Raw genomic sequence first — 13,764 nt, 5'->3', positions numbered from 1 at the left:
ACCTTCACCCATTCCAGTGAAGTAATTGTAGCATGCTATTACTATGCTTCTAATGAATGGTGACTCTTCTTCCCAACTTCCCACCTGCCAAATGAAATTGTCATGTTCTGTCCATCTCTACTGGCCTCCTGTTATAAACTATTTTGCAATTCCCCTCTTCATTCTGCTGCCCTTTCGGTTTAAGAATGCAGGTGCCCTTGTAGGAAGAGTGCATCTCATTTAGCAAACCCTCTGAACAAATTTGCCTGAATGACTTAATGAAGGAACCAAAATCTAAAGTGAAGGACAAATCCTCTCTGGGGAATAGTCAAAATGTGCTGGGTAGGGAACCTCAGCAGTTGGGAAGAAATTGAATTTGCTTGGTTAACACACTGAAGTCGAAAAGGATACAAAGCGAAATTTCTTTTCCTTGAAAAGTTGGTGGGTAAAGAAATATAGGCTTGCACAGTCTGAGAAAACTGTAAATGATAATGCTAACTCACCTTTCATTTACATAATGTCACCTCTAGCCATTTGTACGCAAATGTGAATAATGCTGGCTTGCCTTCCTGCTCCTCAGAGCTCCTCTGGTACAATGATAGAAGATCTGGATTTGCACTTCTCTGTGCTCGAAGTATAGCGTTACTTCACTAGAGGGCATCCTTACCTTTTCAGATGCAAATGGCAGAAGAAATTGATTATAAAAAGGGCAGAACAGATACTGGCTCTGCTTTTCCTCCCTGTTACTGGCTTTGAACCTGAAAAGTGGCGAAGTCTTTGCTTTGTGTTGGAAAATCTCTTATTCAGGAGGATATTAGGCAAATAGTTCAGCTCTTGCAAAATTGGAAAGCCTTATCTGCTGATGTTACTTAAAAGGGTCACCCCAGTAGTCCCAAATGCTCGGTGGATGGAGCCCGTGTTGCCAAGGACCTAAAGTCTAGCAATGGAAAATAGTAGCCTGGGGGAAGTTACTAGAGCTATTATCAAAGGAGCACAAATAGAGTTAAAATGTCTGATCACAAATTATTTTGGTTCCCTTGAGCTATCTAAATGCAGCAGGGGGGTGCGTCTGCTATAATGCGTTCATACACCCAAACAAACCTGAGAGTTTCTTGGTTGCTAAGTGAAAAGGAAGATACAAATAGTCTCTTAACTGAGATCATACAAGTTTGATAACTACTTTTGTTGGGAGCTCTCTGTGTTTTCAGATTCTGAATATCTGTTACAAAATATATCTAACTAATTTCCACTAACAAATATGACATTTCCCTTTTGTGGATATAGACTGGTGTAGATCTCTGCACCCTCTGAGGAATAGAGTGTGCAAATTGAGGCCAGTATCCCACTGAGGTAATGCAGAGCAAAAGGGCAAATGTGAAAACATCCATCCTGCTCTAGTAGGTTCCCCATTGAGTGCCCATTCTCGCATCAGCTGTGAGAGTAGTTGTGCAATTAGACACGTGATGAGGAGCCTGGTGGGGCAGGGAGGAATGCTTTTGTGATTGCTCTCCCACTTCATGTTTACAAAATAGAATACTAGATTATGTGCATATTTATTTTGCCATCCCTTTAGAATTTGGGGGGCTACTCTTGTAGGATTTTTTGGGGGGGGTTAGCTTAAAGTACATTGTTACTTATTGTTAAGTGTAATGGTCTCAGGAAAGTCAAAGAATTTCCTAACCTAGCACTTTGTACAAGGAAACCACAGACTTCTGCTGCATTTATATTCCGCATAGAATTGGAAGAAGAGTGACATCTGTTCTACAATTTTATATTCAAATTTTTAATAGTTTGCTTTGTTTTATGATGTCTTATTTGCTGGAGAGCTCAGTGGTTTGGATGAAGTTGAGAGTTCGATTCCCCATTGTGCCTCCTTGACAGGAGCTGGACTTAGTGATCCCATAGGGTCCCTTCCACCTCTGCAGTTCTAAAATGATGATGATGATTATCATTATTAATACTCTCCATGTGTACGTTAAGGGACGTGGTGGCACTGTGGGCTAAACCGCAGAAGCCTGTGCTGCAGGGTCAGAAGACCAAGCAGTCGTAAGATCGAATCCACGTGACGGAGTAAGCGCCCGTTGCTTGTCCCAGCTCCCACCAACCTAGCGGTTCGAAAGCATGCAAATGCGAGTAGATAAATAGGTAGCATCTCGGTGGGAAGGTAAACAGCGTTCCGTGTCTAAATCACACTGGCCATGTGACCACGGAAAGATTGTCTTCGGACAAACGCTGGCTCTATGGCTTGAAGAGCGGGATGAGCGCCGCGCCCTAGAGTCGGACACGACTGGACAAAAATTTCATGGGGAACCTTTACCTTTACCTTTATGTGTACATTATGGGTCTCTCAGTTTCAACTACAAAACTGATTTATTAGTTTTGTATTTCTTTAATTATATTCTGTAAACCCACAAAATGCACCATTGCAGTTAGAAATAAAAAGTATTTACTCTGTCTACAGTTTGAAGTACTGTACTGTATGGGGCCTTTTACACTGGATAGCAGATAAGGGAGAGTGTGTGGGGGGCAGATTGCTGTCCTCTGTTTTAAGAGATGAACCATAAATTCCAAAGTGCTATCTGAGAAGGTGCTTGAAAACAACTTGCACACTGCACTATCACCATATAAGAAGCAAACCTGGCTTCAACATAATCAGCCATGTGAAGTTGGGGTAATAACAGGATATAAACTGGAACTATCCACAACAACTTGATGCACAGCCTTGAAGAAGATGTTTTACCATTGAAGGCTTGCTGTTTGTGGTTTTCTGTTTTTTTGTTTTGTTTTGTATTCTTAATGGTCGATTAAAGGTACTGTATCACCTGTTCCTGTATTTGTATGTTTGCTTGGATTTCAGAAGAAGGAATACTGTATGTTTCAAGGTGGGACAGTTCAAATGTATGCGTATAAGATCTGACAGTGAAATTCTGTTTGGGGAAAATCTTAAAATGATTATTTTCTCTTCTAGTTCTTTACTTTTTAAAAATAGGACAGCTTAACAGCATTCAGCCAACATTAAAATCACAATAAGCACAAAGAGGATCAGATTTATTGTGTTTAGTATCTGGGCTCAATGTAGGTCACAACCTATATATTTTCAAACTTGCAAGAACTTATATAAACTAGCTTATTGGGCAACATGTTTTCAATCTTATTGCAGAATTATCAATATAGTAGATTCTTTTTATATATACTGTATAATACATTGAATAGAATGCTATATGGACACATTTCATATATTCAGGCCTTCCTGATTGAGCTTGAGTCCTATGTTAAAATGAAACCTCCCTTAGTCATTCTGAAGGTTAAAGTTAAGCTGGACCTTCTAGTATCAAGAAGTGGATTACAAATACAAGGTTTTTTGCTCTTGTCATATGTGTTTTTCATCCATATGCAATAGGACTTTAAAGCATGTGCTTCTGCCTCTTGTAACACATGCTGTTCTGTCATACCCATCATCTTTAGAACCCTTGAAGTTTTCTATGCTGGGCCCAAGGAAAATGATAAGAAATATTCTTGACAGGACTAATGGTAAGATTATTTTCTAAAACCTATCATCCTAGTCTTGATAGTCAACAGATTTTGCTCTGTTCCATTTGGAATAATCATTTTGATTGTTCAATTTGGAACAATCAGTTTGATTTGTTCAGTTCACCGAGGAACAATGTGCTGTTACAATGGTTCACCTAAGGCCTACCTTATTTGAGTTGCTCTACTACTGGGCCCTTTTCTGCAGCCCTCCCTCTCGTGTTTGGATAGTTTATTTTTAATGACTAGAAATCCTGGTTTCAGTCATGTACCCTATCAGCTTTTTTTTTTTTTAACTCATGTCCCTGTTTGGCTAATCAGGTCTCATTTACCTTTGACATCCTTTAGAAGAACAGAATGGGCTGTTACAGTTGCCTTGGAAACAGTGAGATTAAATGCACATCGCCATGGCAACCTGCCATGATCTTCAGTTTCTATCTGTGGGACTTATTTCTTCAAAATGGGGGGTGGGGCAAGATAAGAAGGATCTTCCATTGGAAAGACACAGACTGTCCTTTGGCCATGGGACAAGCACAGCTGGATTATACTTTCTACAGTAGAGTCCATAGTGGTTGCTATGAAGTTATCTTTAAGTCATTTTGCAATTTGTTGAAAGCTTGGATTAACGCCATGTCATGCAGAGCATGTCACGATGACATGTTCTTCCTCAATGGATATGTTATGTTCTGTCTCTAGATCAGCAACTCCTGACCATACCATAAAGGACCTGTAGTATGGAAAGTATAGCTTCAGTGACAGGAAAAAGAGGCTGAAGGAACTAAATTATAAGGCTGTTTCTTAGGAAATCCTCCCCTCTGGAGATATATAGAGCCACTGAGTAGGGTAATCAACTAGGTAACTCTCAAGATTAGTGTAATGCTAAGATCTTTGTCATAAGCACAGAAAATTGTAGCAGTCACTTTTGGTACCTCCACAGGTTTATATTGTCTGTCTCTCTGTGTCTATACTTTTAAAATGGAGAACACATGCTGCTTTTCAGAAGGTTTCACGTCCTCATAGTGATTCTGGCTGTGCCTCATAAACCAGAAGGGCAGCCAAATAAAACCTCTACCTTTTAATGCCACAAGTTTTAATTGTGCTCAGTATTTTTAGCAGCTATTGAATATGGGAATAGAAGATCTTGGTGCCTTGATTATTTTTCAGAATAAAAATAACAAAGAATCCAAAGTAAAAGAAAAATGCTATGTGGTGTTTTTACAGAATCTCAAAGCAAGGCTAGATAATGCTTTCATTTGCTTCATTTGTGGTACCTCGACTTACAAACGTCTTGTCTTGCGACCAATTCGAGTTACAGCTCTGGTCGCAAACTTTTGCTTTGAGATACGACCAGAAAAAAGGCTCCCTCCCTCCTTTCCTACCCTCTATTTAACCTTAGAGTTCATCTTAGAGCCTCGTGGCACAGTGGTTAAAACGCTGTACTGCAGCTAAAACTGTGCTCACGACCTGGGGTTCAAATCCCAGGTAGCCGGCTCAAGGCTGACTCAGCCTTCCATCCTTCCGAGGTCGGTAAAATGAGTACCCAGCTTGCTGGGGGGGCAATGTGTAGCCTGTATAATTAAAAAATTGTAAACCGCCCGGAGAGTGCTTGTAGCACTATGGGGGGGTATATACGTCCAATAAATAAATAAATAAATAAATAAATAAATAAATAAATAAATAAATAAATAAATAAATAAATAAATAAATAAATAAATAAATAAAAAAGACTCCCCCTAGTGGACGGATGCTTTTGCATTGCTTTGAGATACAACTAGCACCTTGAGATACAACCAAAAATGGCTGGAATGGATTAATTGCATTTCACTGTATTCCTATGGGAAATGGTGCTTTGATTTACAACCAACTTGAGTTACGACCATCATCCCGGAAAGAATTTAGTTTGCAATTCAAGGCGCCACTGTATTTAACCTAATGAGGATTCAAGTCTAAGATACATTATCCCACATTGGCTATAGATTGTGGCCTCAACAGCAGCTATTCCAGGAATTTTTCACAATAAAATGAAAAAAATAAAACACAGGAGAGATATATACCATCACTCAAGAAGGGCTACCCCATTTGAGGACATCATCTTCTATATCTGTTAGGTAATTCAGCTCCATTTCACAACTTTTCCTTCCTTCCTTCCTTCCTTCCTTCCTTCCTTCCTTCCTTCCTTCCTTCCTTCCTTCCTTCCTTCCTTCCTTCCTTCCTTCCTATCTTATCTATCTATCTATCTATCTATCTATCTATCTATCTATCTATCTATCTATCTATCTATCTATCTATCTATCTATCTATCTATCTATCTATCTATCTATCTATCTATCTATCTATCTATCTATCAGAGCATTGCATATACCAAACTACTATCTCTAACTTTTCTGATATGAGGATTGCTATATCTCTCTATGCCTTTACTCAATAGCCTTGTGGCACAGTTGGTTAAACTGCAATACTGCAGTCAAGACTCTGCTCACGACCTGAGTTTGATCCCAACAGGCTCAGGTACCTGGCTCAGAGTTGACCCAACCTTCCATCCTTTCAAGGTCAAGTTGCTCGGAGGCGTGGGGTGGGGGTTGCTATATGTAGCCTGCATAATTAAACTGTAAATTGAGTGTTTTGAGTGCTATGAGGAGGTATATAAGCAGCACACTTTGCTTTTGTTTTTACTCTCAGACAAACATATACAGTAATTGTTATATGATTCTACACAAGGAAATGGAGAATGTGTTTTGTGTTTAGCAACTCCTTGTCTTCAGAGATGGGAAAGACAATTCATCCTGCAGCATCAGAGGCAACACTCTGGAACTTTACTTCAACAGATCCTGAGACACTGACTGTAACATGATCAGAACAACTGGCTGACTTTTCTGTTTCTTCCCACCCTCCAGCCCTGTAATGCTCAGCCTAAAAAAGGGTTCCAGTGGATTCAGAAGCTTGTTCATTTCTCATACTTCAGTTAGTCCAATAAAGATCTTACTCACAGGGCCTTATTAACCCATGGCTGGGCCCCTAGGCTTTCAGGTATTTTGGGCCCTTTCCAGCACTTCAATCTTTCACCCCAGTACAGCTGATGGTCTGATCCTGGTACGGTTGGTACTAGACTGCAGTAAATAGCACTAGATTCATTTTGAAGGTCTCCTCAAGAATTCTATTGACAATTTAAAAAATATTTTTATTGCATGAGTAGAACTCTGCAGTAAAGCCCTTGTTTGGGGGGGATATAATTGTTCAATATTGTAACATTGCGATCAAGGTCACAACTAGACTGTATTGCTCATGGAGGTGGGAGGACAGATGGCGTAACGCCCGCAGCCCTGACATTAGCGCGCTGTTGGTCCACTGTCTCCCTCCCCATTGTCTCAAAACAAACCTCAGCTGACTACGAGTGTGCCTTGAAATTTCTCAGGGTCTTTTTGACATAATGACTGCTTGTTCAGCATGTGGCTGTACAAAAAGGGATTGTAGGGATTCTGTAACATTCCACAGATAAGATGTTTATAACAATAGACGTTGCATAGAAATGGAAGATAAATAATGGAAAATAAAATGGGTGGAAGAGCATATATGAAATGAAACGAAGCATATCCTACCTTTTATTACTCTTGCCTGGATATTGGAATAGAGGTATGGTCAAAAAAGGAACCAGTAGGCAATATGGCATTAAAGTACTATAATATATACAAATATACATTATAATATACTTTTGAGAGTATATATATTTGTATATACTTAGAGTATACAGTACTTATGAGTGTGTGTTTGTGTGTACACACACACACACACACACACACACTCATAAGTATACTATATATGGATGATATATATATATGGATAAATATTAAGTACATGTGCAGAGTGCAAAGTTTCTTTAACCATTGGAACCCTGAGGTGCCTCAGCAAAAGAAATTGAAGGGACCCCTAGTCCCTGTGGGGCCCCATAGGTTTCAGCCTAGTCTGCCTAACTAATAATATGGTCTTGATTGCTCACTTTGTTTTTGAACAGTCATATGACAACTTACAGACTGGCAAGTGCTGCTTGGCATACATTTTTGTGGCCTGTAGCCCACTTCTTCAAATGCATAACTGTAACAGAGACTTTTGTTCAGTAACATCTGTTTGGCTCTGAGCAACTTTCTTTTGTTTTTGGGGTGGCTATAAGGGCATTTGTCTTGCCTTTTGGTCCACTTAAGAGATGGTTCTGGAGAACTCATGGCCCATGTTCAGCCATTTGTCATTTTGTAGCCCAGAGAGCTATGGGGTGTCCCTTGATCACTTTTCTTTCCCATGCATGACACACCTTCCCTACGGGAGGTAGGGAACACATCTCTGGGTGAGGGGAGTGGAGAGACGATTCTGCCTCCCCAAATAAAGTTCATGCAGGTTTCTCATTTCCTGCTGGAAGTCTTAGGGAGAAGAAGGCCCCTTGATCAGGTTTGCTGGGGATGCTCTAACAATCCCGGCACAGATTACTCCTTACCTACTGGCTGTTAAGAAGCAAGGAAAGCTATCTTATTATATTGCTGGGATCAATGTGGACACATCTGTTTGGCTGACTGCCTCCCAGTTGAGCATCACCTTTGGCTATCAGGACCCAGAAGAAAGCATCCAATTTTTTAAAAAAAAATTACTTTGTGTATTTTTCTTTAAATATTTGTAGTTTGTACTACTGATACGGGGAGAATATGCAACTTCCAAAAGAACCATGTTGTTGTTCAAACTCAGACTGATCACTATAAACTGAGCAGTAATGAAACCTTGTTTCTGGAACTGGAATCTTTTAATTATTTAGAAACAGCATTTTTATGATGAGCATTTAAAACAGTTCAGTTATGTTGGGAATGAATTGTTCTGGAGCTCATATGCCACTGGGATATTTCCATGGATGAATTCAACAATAGTGTCTGAATCATTAGAGCGTGGTGACTTCCATCTTCTTACCCTATCTTTTCTGCTTTCTCTCACCACTAATAGACTCTAAGAATACCAAAGTTTAGCTCAATTTTGTGAAAGTATAGAAGTGCCCTTAGAACTTATTATAGCCTTGTGAGCCAAGAGGCGAGACGGTGTCACTGCTCGCGGGAGCGCCATACATTCTCACAAAGGAGACACAGAGAGAAGGGGGCTATGGACTCACGATGCCTCCAGAGGAAACCTCAGAGGAGTCCCTCCAGTGAGTGGAAGAGGAGGAACTGTCCCAAAGCTTGAGGAGGACGGGAGTAAGAGAAGAGCAGTTAGAAAAGGTGGGAAAGGGAAGTCAGGTGAGGAAGGAGACAGAAGCAGGGGAAAGAGAAGAGTTCGGAAGGGAAGAAACTTTACCTCCAGGTTGGGAATGGATCTGGTTACAAGATCCTTGGACCCACAAGTGGGAGAGACTGAAAGTACCCAGGGAGGAAGCCGACCATAGAAGAAGAGCAGTGATTCCCCGTAGACCATCTTCCTGGGGAGAAGCAGAGGAGAGACAGAGGAGAAAGAGATTAAGAGAGGAGAAAGAAAGAGTGGAACAGGAGAGAAGGGAAAGGAGTGAATGGCAAGTGTGGGAGATGAAGAAAAGGTCAGAGTAAAAAGGACCGGGAGATCTTGGAACCCGAGGAGCAGCCCAAGTGGGAAGACTTCCTAGGAGAGGCGTCTGTGTCCCTGTTGCCTATATAGACAGGGGCGATGATGAAAGAATGGTGACCTGTTGAACAGCCGGGCCCATGGAACTCGAGTTTTGGGAACCCCCTCGTTTTAGTAGAATGGAAGCCTCCTCCCACCCCCTTGGAGGGAGGAGAGAAAGACTATGTTCCAGTTTATGATAATTGTTTATTCAATAGTTCTAAAATAAATGTTCAATCGTTACCATTGCAAATGGTGTCTGTCTCTGATGAAGTTATTAGAGATAAAGAAGAACCACATAACCATCTAACCAACTTCTCACAATCCTCAGGATTTTGCACCAAAACAACTGGGAAGCTGTTGTCACTCACTGAATACAATGCTTGAGAGTCAGTCTTTGGGGAAATGCTGCCAGCTGGAGAACTTTATAATAGAATGCGATTTTTAGAAGCATACAGGATGAAACGACATCTGGGTGATACTTAAAACAAACTGACACCCACGCTTTGCACCAGCTAAATGCTTGCAGATATTAGATATGATTCTCTGGCGATGCTAAAATGTGGGGTAGCTGAAGTGAGTCAATGTTGAGTCGAACCTGACATCTCAGCTCTGTTTGTGACACGCAGAATGTTAATACTTCCACAGTTGGAAGGTGGAAAACAAGAGCAATGGAATGTCACAGGCTGGACAACTATTGCAGCCCAGATAGTGTACGTCTAACTCCAAAGTTTAATAAACATGGATCAGGGTGCATAATTATCCCTATTTTGTGATGCTATAGGCAATGAACAAAATTTATTTTGCTACCATCAATCTGTCGCATCACATGGTAGCTGCCTAGAATGGTCCAGTGGTTGCTCACCCAAAGTGTGGCACCTTGAAGATGCCTTAGAGTCCTGCTGTGATGTTGAAACAGGACAAGCCCGAAGTTGATAAGGCTCCCAAGCTACCCTTAATGCCATGATTACAAGAGTTATTACAAGAAAGCCTCCTACAGTGGCACTTCTGCCCTGAGGCCTGGTGACCCTAACTGCTACAGGCAATTTATGATGTAATAGCCAAATGTTTTAGGATACAGTATACAGTGGTGCCCCGCTTAACAATTACCCCACTTGACAACGAATCCGCTTCACAATGATTTTTTGCTTTTGCAAAATGATGTTTTAATGGGCAAAATCCACTTTGTGACGATCAGTTCCCTGCTTTGGGAACTGATTCTTCACCTTATGACAATCAAAACAGCTGATTGTCAGGTTTTCAAAATGGCCATTGGCTGTTCAAAATGGCTCCCCGCTGTGTTCAGGATGGATTTTTCACTGCACAGGCATCAGAAAATGGTCGCCCTGTGGAAGATCTTTGCTGGACACTGAGGTATTTTGCCCACTGGAACACATTGAACAGGTTTTCAATGCATTTCAATTGGCTTTTTTATTTCGCTTGACAAGGATTTCGCTCTACAGCGATTTCGCTGGAACGGATTATCCTCGTCAAGCGAGGCACCACTGTAAACTGATTTAGCTGGCTGAATAGCTTAGTGGTTTAGGTGTCTGGCTGCAGAGACTAAACCTGGGAATTTGATTTCCCATTAAGACTCCTGGGAAAAGAACCAGCCTGCGTAATCTTGGGCAAGCTGTACTGTTCCAGGATGACCCCAGAAGATGGGAACAGTGAATCACTTCTGAGTACTCTCTACCTGAAAAAGGCTTGTCATAAGTCAACATTATCTCGACAACACATGATGATTATTATAAATTGCTTTTCCTGAACACTTTTGTGCATTACCCCAATGCCTTGTGGTCACAGTAAACGTTTGGTGTCAAAATAAATTGACATCGCCTTTGTTCTTTTTTTTCTTTTCCTCTGTCTCATAAAAGAAAAAGAAAAGAAATCAGAACTACCAGATTAATGCCTATTGAGTAATTTCATGCTGAAAAGCGGGGGAACACTAATAATGTTTAGAAGGAGAAAGGTTTTTAAAAGAGAAAATTCTGCAGCTGTCTGTGACAACAAAGAGAGAAGTAACAGAGATACTCCCCATTGTGAGGAGAACTTTATCTCCCTGCAGCTTTTGAGCACAGGGAGGGAGGGATGGCAAGAGGACTGCATGGCAGATCTCTTTGCCTGTTAACAACACTCTGCTTACAACACCGCTGTCCTACATTCCCGGATAACAGGCCGAGGCCAGAAATAGGACTCACACAGTGAAAGAAGTTTCTTAATCCTTTCCGGGCTAAACAGAAATGTATGAGTGAACAGCCAATTCATAGAGCAAAGAATTATTACACAAGAGAAAATTGGGTCCACAAATCAAAAGTCAACTTCTCCTCTGTGAGGAAGAGAGGAAAAATCAGGCATAGGATGAGGGAGAGGGCTTTAAAAAAAGCTTGTTAACAATAGAGGCCTAGCTGGTGTAGTTAAATAGGTATTCTTGGGTTAAAGCTGACAAGAGTTAAAAATTAGAGTTGGTGCAGTACAACTAGAGTTTGAACATGCAAGTCTTTTCTCTTCAAAGCCAGCTGTTCCATTTGACTATAAGTGGCCACCTCAAGCAGTGACGTTGATATTTACAAACAGGCAGTAAATTATTTGTTATTTTAATTATTTCTGTTGAATTTTTACTTTCAATAAGAGGAGCTTGTCGATTTTTTTGCCCCAAGTATTGTTATTTTAATTATTTGATGCAATTCTTCATAAAAGCCTCTGGTTTATGAATCTGGAATGTTGTACTTTATCCACAATTCAAAAAGACAGAAATAGCCCAATATTGCTGCACAGAATCATTCCTATGTTTCCAGCAGGGAAAAGGATGCCTGAATGTTGATATTCTGTGAAATACCTTTTTATGTTTTTTTTTTCTTTTTTGAGAACTGTAGTAGTCTGAAGCTTTTAAGGAGAAAGCAGCTTCACAGTGAACCATAAAAGGATCACCAGAGGCAGAACCAGAGGAACAAATGATCAGTAGAAGGAAAGAAGGGGGATATGAGGGCTGGAGTGTGAACTGTATTGCATCCAGTATGAACAACAAACTTCCAGGTCAATCCACAGCCCCTTTGTGAGTGCTGCTTGTGATTTCAAATGTAATACAAACTGCAAATCAAACTGTAGCAAAGTTGAATCATTCGGATTTGGCTTTCTAGTGTAGTTGCATCCTTACACATGGTGGAGACTGCCTGCTGCGCCAGAAAAGCAATTGTGTATGTCACAGGCCCAACAGGACACTGGGTTCTACATTTTGTATGTTTAAAATTTAGTTTACTTCTAACATGAGAGATCATTCTGGTGTGGGTTGCATTTCAGGGGGACTTCTAGATAAGCGTTCCTAGGTCTGCCAGTCAAAATACACTGCACAACTATTACCTTTTTCTGTTTTGCGGCAGTCAGAAATACAGAAGAAGCAGATGGAAAACACAGCACACAAACTGAAGCTGATGATAGTATTATCATTAAATGATAAATTAACTACTGAACTTAAGATGAAAAGAGGCGAAATAAGTTCAAGGGTTTTTTTAATGCTATTTGGGGTAGATCTGTTGAATTTGTACTAGCGAAAGGAAAGGGGAAAGCCTCTAAACAACAATCAATACAATTTTGGAAAGGAAGATCACAATAAAAGTACAGTGGTGCCTCACTTAGCGAGGTTAATCCGTTCCGGATTAACCCTCGCTCAGCGAATCCATCGTTAAGTGAAACAAAAAAGCCCATAGGAACGTATTAAAACTGATTTAATACGTTCCTATGGACTTAAAACTCACTGTTCTGCGAGTTTCCTCCATTGCGGTGGCCATTTTGGATGCCTCATTAGCGAGGCAAAACAGCGGTCGCCATTTTGTTTTAGCGGCGGCCATTTTGGAACCGCCGATCAGCTGTTCACTATGCTTTGATCGCGTCCACGCGATGATCGCATAGCGAAAAAAGCCCATAGGGGCCATTGCTGAGCGAACACTCCAGCGATGGCCCAGGACCCCTCGTTGTGCGGTTTCATCGCATAGCGAAACGTTCGCTATGTGAGGCACCACTGTATTGTTCTAAGGAACCCCATGGGTATGGGGTGCACGGCAGTTTAGATTGTGTAGTAACTTTTGTATTTGTTTTTGTTCTGAAAAAAACAAAAAAGGAATCTTGTGTCATTGCATCTTTTTCCAGTGCAACTACTTTTTCATCTAAACCCTTTGGCATGGCCACTAAGTTCCAGTTCACCATCTTGAGCTAACACGAATGCTTTGAAGCTCCCTCTCCTTTCAGTTTATGCTGCCAACAGGTTCATTACAAAAATCTATCTCATAACTGGATTTCCTCTTTAACTGCTGCCTTCAAGTGTTCCCAGATTTATTGTCTTTTCCAGTTAATCTTACCTTCACACGATGTGCCCCAAACCAGCCGCAGATTCAATATTTTGGCCTGCAGATGTAGCTCAAATTTGATTTGATCTAGGACCCACTCTTTGGTCTTTCTGGCAGTCCAGGATATCTGCAAAACTCTCATCCAGCTCCATGTTTCAAATGAATACATTTTCTTCCTGTCAGCTTTCTTCACTGTACAGCTTTTACACCCATATCATATTTGCTGGTGTATAAGATGACTTTTTTGGCCCAAAAATATGCCTCCAAATGGGGGGGGGTCGTCTTATATACCGGGTGCACTTCAGTTAGGCCA

This window comes from Pogona vitticeps, chromosome 1, assembly GCF_051106095.1.
Source record: "Pogona vitticeps strain Pit_001003342236 chromosome 1, PviZW2.1, whole genome shotgun sequence".
NCBI classification, from domain to species: Eukaryota; Metazoa; Chordata; class Lepidosauria; order Squamata; family Agamidae; genus Pogona; species Pogona vitticeps.
Note: the sequence above shows the minus strand (reverse complement) of the source record.